The sequence below is a fragment of the Medicago sativa genome, chromosome 5, assembly GCF_051527215.1.
Source record: "Medicago sativa cultivar Bolivia chromosome 5, Bolivia_mono, whole genome shotgun sequence".
NCBI lineage: Eukaryota > Viridiplantae > Streptophyta > Magnoliopsida > Fabales > Fabaceae > Medicago > Medicago sativa.
The window spans coordinates 44,081,468-44,092,552 of NC_140753.1; the positions used below are offsets into that span (position 1 = coordinate 44,081,468).

Consider the following 11,085-nt stretch of genomic DNA (forward strand, 5'->3'; position numbering starts at 1 on the left):
TGAGATGAGAGAAAGAAGAAGGTTGTGCAGCCGGTTATGTGAGGAGAACGGCGGCACAATTAGGGTTTAGGATCAGTACCTATGCTTACTGATACCATATTGGAATGATAGGCCTTGCCTTTCTATTGATTTTCAATGATACATATACAATGTCAGTTTCTCTGTATATTTGCTATACAATCATGACTATTTAATGACAATTATATTCTAATAATAACAATAATATTCTAATAATGACAATGATATTCTAATAATTCTAATAGTACATATAGATTAATTGTCTTCTAAACTGGGATAGATTTTTTTAACCATAAGTAAAAATCATTGATTAAATTATCAAAATGGTATAGATTTACATATTTGTATATTAAAGTCGTTTTTTAATGAATAAAATTTTAGACTATGGAAAACACACCTCATAAAAAGTTAAAAATTAAAAAAAAAAACACAAACCTTTATAGAACTTACAATAGAATTTACATATATTGAAACCTTTAGAAATTAATTAGTCTCTTTAATTTCACCCATCATCGTAATGTTAAAATTCAATGTAAAATATGTAATACTAAAGGGTGACGAGTCTAGTGGAAGTGGCTAGATTTCCACAATACGATGGATGGTGGAGGTACACATATTTAGTGTCTTACACCCTTTGAACATGATGATCTATAATGCATTATAATTACAATAAAATGCAAACAAAGATCGTCGGAGAAAGAATGATGAAGATTGGAGAAAGAATGATGACGACTTGTGTTCAAATTATTAAAACTGTTAACTAGATGATTGAAAAACAACGAAGTAATAACACAGATTCATTGAAATTAAAACGATTAACGAAGATTTTTGGAGAGATATGAAAATATAAATAAATAAGATGCTCTTTATTCAAATATTGCATAATACAACACCAATATGATTCAGTCCTAACCAGATCACATATATGAAACTAGTTAAGTCTGTGTGCTTCAATGAATTAATTTAAAACATTATGAAACATAAAATTATAAAAATAATTAATAGGAGCATCTTAAGGTGGATTTAAGGGCTCATATCAAAAGAACCCATGGGGACCATGTCCACCTTCTCCTATATTGTTGAAACCAAACAAATAAGGTTGCAACATAGGGTTCTGAAAAAACTCTGCTGGAAAGGCTGAATCTTGTTGAGGATTTGGCTGATGCTCAAGAGGAATGCTAGAGGATGAACCATTTACAACATAAAATGGAAGGGTTTGGGTAGAAGTACCCTGCATTTCAACCCCATCAGCATGTTGTGCAACAAGTTTCAGAAGATCCTCCAAAGCCTTCTTGTATAATTCAAGTTGGACCTTATTCATCTCATAAATGGGACGAGTCCACCAAAACTGTTCCTGATTTATCTTTCGCACCTGGATTAGCTCATTCTCACGGTTCTTATCGATGCAGATTGCATCTTTCATACCAGTCAATATACCATTGAGCTCGCGCACCTTGGCTCTACGGTAATCCTCAATTAATTGCATGATGACATCATTTTGGGCTGGAACTTGAGAGAGATAACGATCTATGATCGTTTCAACATTTGGATGACCAAATGAAAATACTTTCTCACTAGGTGAGAATATAATTAGAGCAATATATGCACCACAAAGGGTGCAAAGCTCACTAGCTTTCTTGAAGAGCCCACTACGGCGCTTCGAGAAAGTCACTTGCAAGTTGCTTTCATTGCTCATCTTTTTCATCTCAATCTTTTTGCAACCTTGTGTTTTCTTTCCGCTTGACATGGCTAAAGCACAAAACGAGAGAGAAAAAATATGGTTGGGTGTGTTTGTTATTTGACTAAGAAATGGCACATTGTAATAGGGTGTGAAGGGGTCATTTTATAGACAAATTTTGTGAGTATAATTTCGATACACAGTCCTTTTCCAAAATCTACTTTTTTATTACATTAAAATATTTACTAGATTGAGAGATTCTCGTAAAATCTCATTTAATATGTCTTATATGGCATGTGATTCAATGTTAAAAAAATGTAATTCTTTTGTCAATTTGTATATATATTAGTGTATTGAATAAAATGTACTCCCTCCGGTCACTATTATAAGCAAAACTCCACTTTTTAGATACATTGAATAAATAATGTATCTAGTCTTTATTGTAAACTAGATACATTAATTATTGAATGTATTTAAAAAGTGGAGTTTTACTTATAATAGTTACCGGAGGGAGTACTTGGATAATTCTAGGAATTTGTAATAACTATTTTCATATTAAATTATTTATATAAAAATTAACGAGTGTGGTACCCTATAAAAAATAATAATATTATCCTTCACAAACTGCGTAGTATATAGGTTTAATGTTTAATTCAAATACACCGATGTGAAAACTTGGGTTTATAGGTGTTTTACTTCATCTTATTATGAAACAAAATTGATCAATTAATTGATTTAGGATGTGGTTAGGATGTGGTTAATGAAATATTTATTTGTAAATTAGGATTGAATTGAGAAACAATTAAAAAAAAAAAGTATGTAAGCAATTAAGTTTGATACATTAAACACTTTTTGTACCTTCCACCTTAACATTAAATGGTCATGTAAGCACTTTTTAACAAAGTTTAATGAAATATAAGATCAATTTGCTACACAAAGAAAAAATATTTAGATGACTAACTTGTTCAAATCCACTTTGGGACTGTTGTAAAATGATAATTAGTGTCACTTTAATTAATAATAATTTCATCATTCCTCGGTTATTAAAAAAATAGTTTTTATCTGGTTCTCATTTTTATAAAATATTATTAAATTTATTGACTTGCAATACATTAAAATTATGACATAGCTAAAAATATATTATTTTAATTAATTATAATATATTTTTTTGAAGGAATTAATTATAATATATTATAATTCAAAGAGAAATATAATTTTCAAATTAAATTCACTTTTTAAGTAATAGTTATCCTTAATTTAATATAATGAAATAAGTCAACATTAATTTATTACATTATTATACGTATGGAAATTGGTATATATATATATATATATATATATATATATATATATATATATAGTATTCTCAATTTGTTACTGAAGATAGATACCTAGATAATCGTCCTCGTGAGCTTAACTCAGTTGGTATGGACAATGCATAATATATGCAAGGTCTAGGGTTTGATCCCCGGCCACCACCAAAAAAAAAGATACCTAGATAATCCATTTGTTAAATAAAAATTTAGATTTAATAAGACTGTAACCCCTAAAAATATCTACAATTTTGTTTTTAATCTCTTTTTAAAATTTCAGCAAGTTTTGGTTTCTCAAATGTTTTTTGTCTCGACTTTTGGTCTCTGATTTTAATAAAACTTGTGTGTATCCTTCGAAGTTTAAAATTATTTATTTTACAATCATGTTTATTACATTTTAAAAATTTCTCTTGCAAAAGTTGAAATAATTTTATCAAGGAATGAATTAAATATTAATTTTAAAGATTTTAGTGCTTAGAAAAAATTATATTTGATTCATATTTTGTTGAATAATAATTATATTTTGTTATAATATTTTAAACATCTACATAAAAAAAATTCAAAAATATGAAGGATACTCATGAATTAACCTAAACACAGAGACCAAACGTCATCATGAAAAACAATTGAGGGACCAAAATTTGCAAGTATATGTTTAGAAAGAATAAAACAAATTTTAGAGATATTTATAGGGAAGATAAACTTATTTTAACTTTTTTTTTTTTTGTTCAGCTTGATTTCAAAAGGTGCACTAATCTAACATGTACTAGTCAAATTAATGATACTTCCATGATCCTCTTTTTGTTATGATATTGTTTTGTTATCTCTCTTCTCTCTCTCCGATTATCTCTTTTTAACAAGATTATGAGAATTTTGGCAGCAAGATGGAAACCTGATGACAGGTTATCATACGTTATTCTTAGCATGTTTTTCAGTCAATTCCAGTAGGTTTGACAAGAATAATAGAGGAGTATTACAACAATTGCTTATGATTTCAGGATATTTGTAATGTTTTCTATATTTGAGTATTTAATTCAATTCTTCCCGAAACATAGCAATTTTAGGGTGTTTTGTTGTAATTCACGAAGAAATCATACATATAGGCAAAGCAAGACATCTGAAGATTTGTGAAGTCCTTGGGAATATGAAAGAATGAAGATTCAATAGGCCTCAAAATACGTTACAGATGGAGGAATTATGTTTCCAAGTTCCAAGACATATTTCATAGAAGCAAACACCCAAAAAGGCAAAGAAACATGTGTTTTCAGCACCGGACAACACATACATGCGCTCAACGCGCAGAAGAAGGCGCCAGGCGCCTAGAAACTTTAAACTGGGGAGCCTGGCGCATGAAAATAGGTTGCTAGAACCCAAACCTCCTCTAACATTCGTCTGGTGAATGGTTATAGGCACTTGTCCTTGCTGCCCTAGACACTGTTTTGTGACTTTTTTGTGCGAAAAGCACGATATTTTAACCCAAGTTCATGTGGAAACTCTCCCTATAAATACCGCATTCCTCATTAACAATTTCTTATTGAGAACGAAGTGGTTCAAGAGGAAGGCAGGCACTAGGAGATTCAAGGGTGGAGTATCTGTCCTCACTCAAAGTTTTTCTATGGTATGTTTTATTTCTGTCGTAATTTATTTCCAGTTACCATGAGTAACTAAATCTTTTTAGGCTAGGGTTCTTAGATGAACCTCTATTTTGTTTGTTGGATAATTATTTAATTTAAAGTCTTTTATTCAATTATTTTTTGTTCGCTATTTAGTTTTAATGTAGTGCGTAAGATTTGTCTCCTCTGAAGCATAACCCTGATTTAGACAATTTGGTAGTGACATGGCTTAATACTGATATTTATATATATGTCTTACCAGGAAATAAGTAATTAGTAACTAGCTAAAGAAACCAAAACCGAGCGTACCCTATAGTAAGTACTTAGGGAGGTGACAAACCTAATATTGATGAACATCTGTTGTAATCAGGTAGCAACTAGTTAGTAGTTAAGGAAACAAGTGACTTCACAACTTAAATCAGCCAAGTAACTCAATTCTTCTTACACCTTGGTAAGGTAGATGCCGATAGGGCTGCCCGTTTGTAGAACTACCAAAAGGAAGAGTGTGTTTTGTACTTCTAATATTCATAAATTAGGGAATCTTTAGGAACACTAGAAGTCATACCTTTGGACATTTAGGAACTCTAATTTAAGTTTATTTTAATTACCCCTGAGTGAGTAAGACCCCATGAGCCGTCACGTGGATCAGCAGGTGCAAATCGATAGGCGGAGGGATAAACCTATATCTCTAAGAGAGTAAGGCCTCACACGTAAGGATCATCGTGTGACCAGCAGGTGCAACTTGACAGCTGATTAGGTTATACCGTCCTAGCAAACTCATCGCTTAAATAGTTTACTTACTATAATTGAACTTGACTTGACTGTTAATTAATACCAACAAATAAATAGAGGGGATTTAAAGAATTCTAACCTCCGTTAACATTCTACAATAAAAACAGGTAAAATTTGCTCTGTTGCAAACAAATTTAATTGAAAAACTTTAAATTCTTATCTCTTTTATTTTATTTTGTTCCCAAATAAGTATTGTGAATTGTTTGGTTGAAACGACAATCCCTGTTGATACAATACTCTACTTATCACTTTATTACTTGGTAAACAATTTGGTACACTTGCCTAATTTCGTCATCAAAACCCAAGGTGACTTTTATTCAACAAGCAAAAGACTTGAACAAACTTGGATTAGAGACTCTGATAGGCTCCCAGAGCTGTTATGGAACAAGCAAGGGAAGATATGGATGTTGAATCTGATGAAGAGGAAGATAGTTTGGATATGATGGCATCCACTTCCTCTGATGAAAACTTTGATGTTGATGCAAAATAAGATGATGAGGTATTTGGTGAACTTACTCGTGAAGAGTTAATTACTGTTATGAGAGTAAATCAATAAGTTTTAAAGTTTTGCAAAAACAATAAAAATTACTTCATGATAAAGCTAAATGGACATAGAAAATAAGAATCTCATCATGCGTAATCAGATTCTCGAAGAAGTCCAATATTTTGATAACCAGAGACACTCTGATAAGCATAATATTACTCTTCAAGAGTTTCTCATTAGTGGCATTCAGAGAAGCAAAATGTCTTCTAATGGAAATCGGCAAGTATACCAAATCATTCACAAGTAATAAAGTGATAAGTAAGATCGTCTTTGATGGTCGGATTTAGGCAAATGTATCAAATCTTTTACCAAGTAATAAAGTGATAAGCATATATTACTCTTCAAGAGTTTCTCATTAGTGGCATTCAGAGAAGCAAAATGTCTTCTAATGGAAAATTTTGGCAAGTATACCAAATCATTCACAAGTAATAAAGTGATAAGTAAGATCGTCTTTGATGGTCGGATTTAGGCAAATGTATCAAATCTTTTACCAAGTAATAAAGTGATAATTAGAGTATCTTATCAACAGGGATTGTCGTTTCACCCAAATAATTCGCATTATTTATTTGGGAACAATAAAAATGAAAGAGATAAGGTTTTAGAGTTTTGCAAGTTAATATGTTTGCAACAAAGCAAACTTTACCCATTTTGATTGCAGAATGTTAGCGGCGGTTAGGATTCTTTCAATCCCCTCTATTTAATTGTTGGAATTACGTACCAGTCAATTTGTATTCATGTTATTAATCGTTATCTATCTAAGTGATGAATTTGTGGAGTTTTACTACATATCAGATGTCAAGTTGCACCTGCTGATCACAGTGGATAGTATTTGTGGGACCTTAGTCTCTCAAAGATATGGGCTCATTCCCCTCTAGTTGTCAAGTTGCGCCTGCTGATCACACAGAGGTACATGTGAGATCTTACTGTCTCAGAGGTAATTGAAACATAAACTTGAATTACCTTTCTAAATTCCGATCAGTGTAGTCCCAATATTCTTAAAGGTTCGCTCATCTATGAATATTAGAAGAACATAACACACTCTCCCTCCTGATAGTTCTACAAACGGGCAGCCCTATCAACGTCTACCTTACCAAGGTGAAAGAAGAGTTGAGTTATTGGGCTGATCTAAGTCGTGAAGTCACTTGCTTCCTTAATTACTAACTACTTACTTCCTGATTCTGGCAGATTGAGGACTATAAAAGAAAGAGGGACAAATAGAATTGAAAGCTCACCATTCACTAAGTGAAATTTTATAATGTTTTCAATCCTTATTTATTTTAATTACAGTATGTTGCTCATATGTTCATTGATTTAACTTCTTGAACAAATTTAATGCAATGTTAAGTTATTTGTATTATGTAAGTTATGGTTATGTTATTTTAACTTGAAACACAAAGTTAGAGGTATGAAAAAGTTTATTTTATATCAAAGTAAGTTTGTGCTGGTTTTCAAAAAATATTGAATGCTTGAAAGATGCAAAGCTTTGAACATCCAATGTATCATCAACAAATGCATGGTAATGAGAACAAATTAGATTATTGCAAAGACAAGGTATATATTTATAACTTTTCGAGAATGTTTGCATAAATTTGAAACTTTTATATGTAAATTTGTGTCATTCATTGCCCAAAAATAGCTTGTTCAACTTTGATTCACTTAGAACGAGCAATTGTTTCTTTTAAATCGATTAACTTAAGTTGAATCTTACAGCTCGTTTGAAAGCGCGCATAGAAATGATCACAATCAATATTTGAAATTGTGTACATCTTCTTGACTAAATATAGCCTACCATGTGAGATAGCGAGTATTTGTGCCAAATGACAAGATCTGCATCAATTTTGAATTGGAATTTTTTCTAGGCGAGCCTATTTTACCCAGTGAACTTGTCCTGACTATCCAAATTTAGTTCATTCTTGAACCATAAGCAAAATCGTATATTATTCTTGAATGATAAAACATTAAACCTCACAATTTACTCAAATAAAACCCCTTGTACGTCTTCGGATAGGTGAGAATTTGTTTGAGTTATATGATTTTATTCAAGTTGGGAAGAACAAGTATGTTCTATGCATAAACACTAAAAGGTTAAGTAACTTGGTGATTTTCAAAAACCTTATTGGCAACAAAAGAAAAAAAATGTAAAAAAAAAAAAAGAAAAAAAAAGTTGTTAAGAATAGTTCTTGATATTTTCATATCACCATGGGTTATTTTGAAATCAAATTAAGGGAGAAGTGTAAATGTCTGTAAATAAGTAGTGCATATTGTACTTAGGTGTAAACATAACTTGTACATATGTAATTAGTAAATTATGCTCCCTTATTTTAAGCCATTTTTTAATCAATTTCTAAATAAATGCATTTTTTCTTCTTGCTAGGCCTCACTACAACACTCAAAAGACCTTAGTGATCTATGGTTGATTCTTTCAAATAAGTATGCTTGGATGTATATCTAATTTGTTCGGGATGTTATCACATTTTCGAGTGTGAGTCCCACTTCATAAATGAGCGTAAATTTCATCGTTTACTAGTGAGAAATGTGTTAGGTATGATTCAAACTTTGTCAGGCTATTGACTTAAATTTATGACATACTATTTATATTTAGGAATAGTTTCAGATTTATGCTTTGATCATAAGATAGCTTTAAAGGTGAATCTTGCTTACAATATTTGACTGAATCATGCATATTCAAATGTTTAATCAAATTGTGTGATTTACTAAAAGATAAATTGCAAAACTTGATCCGAAAGGTGGCCTTAGTTTACTATGACAAATCCAGGTCAATATGAAATGAAGGACCAAATCCTGCTAAAAAAGTCACACCTGACGAATAAATGACCAATGAAAACTTATACACTAACAAGGTTATACATAGTGGTATAATCAATTGAAACATCATCATCATAGTTAGGCACGTCTATAGCTAACCACTAAAATTTGAATGAAATTAAACGAAGGAAGTAATATTATATCTTATCCTCGTAGTTACAACCCGGAATGTTGCAAGTATAATATTTGCCAAGGATACAACAAATAGAAAAATTCTTAAATGGTATGATCCAAACACTTTATTTCCATATTGTAATAAAAAATTAACTTTTTTTTAGCCAAAATTAGCTTCTATCTTTTATCAAACATCACCTTCAGCATGACTATAATAATAATCTCTTTCTAGAATAGGTTCTTTGGCATAATAAGTCGAGAGAGAAATAGGTGAAGTTTGGAGATAAAAATACAAAATTCTTCCATGCTCAAATGGTGGTTCGTAGGAAGTGGAATAAAATACATAGCCTCAAATCTTCCAGATGGTTCTTGGTGCACAAATGAGAAAAGAGGAACTTATTAAAGATGACCAAGCTGATGCGCTTATCCAACCGATGAGAAAAGAGGAACTTATTAAAGATTTTAATCAGTTGCATTCCTTTAAATCGCCAGGTTCAAAAGGATTTCTAAGTGTCTTCTTCAAGCATTAGTGTAATATGATTTGTGATGACAGTTGCACCCTCATTTCTCAAGCTATCCTGACATGTTATTTTGATCCCTCTCTTGCTGAAACACTAACAACATTAATTCTTAAAGTATATTGTCTTCAACACTTTAATAAATTTAGACCCATTAGTCTTTGTAACACTATTTACAAAACCATCTCGATAGGGGTTATTAACTGTATGAGACCTATATTAGAAACCATCATTGGCCCCTATGAGAGAAGTTTTGTTCCTAGTAGGGGTACTAGAGAAAATGTTATTATCCTCCAAGATCTTATTTACTGGATAAATAAGTCAAAAAAGAATAAAGAGGACGTGGCTTATGAAATTCACTTGAAAAAGCCTATTTATTTGGTTTTCAGTAACTTAGTTTTAAACTGATCATCTACTGTGTGACCTCCTTAACCCTTTCTCTGATTTGGAATGGTAGAAGTCTTCTTAATGTTAACCCTACCAGAGGATTGATGCGTGGAGATCCAATTTCCTCTTATATCTTTGTGATCCTCTAAGCAATCCAAATTTGATGGTTATCATTTTAGGATTAGCAGTGTAGAATCTTTCTATTGGTACTTTTCTTGGCTAAGTAAATACCTTTTGTGTCATTATGTTAATTTTGTTGCTATACATGACACTTAAATGAGAATTAAGGACGAATACATTAATAACAAATGACTTCTTCATAATCTATACATCAACATGGTTGAAATTTTTCTAGATCCCACTTCCATCTTATTCAAGACATTCCATATTGTTTTGTTTAAGAGGGAAATATTAATGGATCCTATTAAGGTAAATTAGGATACATGTTGCTTCTTAAGAGTAATTTAGACTACCATTCAAACAAGCAATGGTTGTGGATTTTCAAGATTAAGGCATCAGAAAACATAAATTTTTTCATTTGACGCATACGCCATCACTTGATTCCTACTCTTTCTATGTTAAAGCATGGAAACATGGGACATTCTAATATTTGTTCTAGATGTATATATTATGAGGAAACTACACTTCATTTATTAAGGGATTGTGTGCACTCTCCTAAATTTGGCAAGCGATTGGCTTTTCACATCTAAATTTCTATGCCCAACGCAAGGTGGATTCATGGATAATTTTAGTAACGGTTTAAATACTATACTTTTCTTAGCGTGTTTGTGGTGGAATGGAAAGCTTGAAATTCTTAGTGTATTGGAAAAAGACTTTGCTATTTGTTAATTTAATTGCAGAAATTAGAAATCTCACAAACATGTTAGAGACTTGCTTTCCAATTGGTACTTCTGGGAATTTTCTTTTGCGACGGGTAGCGTGGTGTAACACCCTAAGACCCAAATTTGAATTATTAAATAAAATAATATATTTAATTAAAATGTGCTACACATACTCATTTCGTTGTTTTATAAAACCAAAAATCATAATTCAGAAGCTGAAGAATTCATCAAATTCATATGAAACAATTAAGTCATCAACACCAAGGTAAAATAAATAAAACTTTCAAAACTTTAAACTTCAAGAAACATAAATCAAACGATAAACCCCAGACCCTAGTGTTATAGATCAGAGCACGCAATTCTACTACATATATTTTACTAATATAATAATGATGGAAGAAAAGTATCCATCGCCACCTTCTAATCGTCCCGCAGCTAGA

At 31.3% G+C, this 11,085-nt stretch overlaps 1 pseudogene; it reads right to left on the reverse strand.

Annotated features, from left to right (window-relative positions):
- Positions 1-972: 972 nt before the first annotated feature.
- On the reverse strand, positions 973-1,765 carry LOC146922324 (agamous-like MADS-box protein AGL62 pseudogene; annotated as a pseudogene).
- Positions 1,766-11,085: the final 9,320 nt, after the last annotated feature.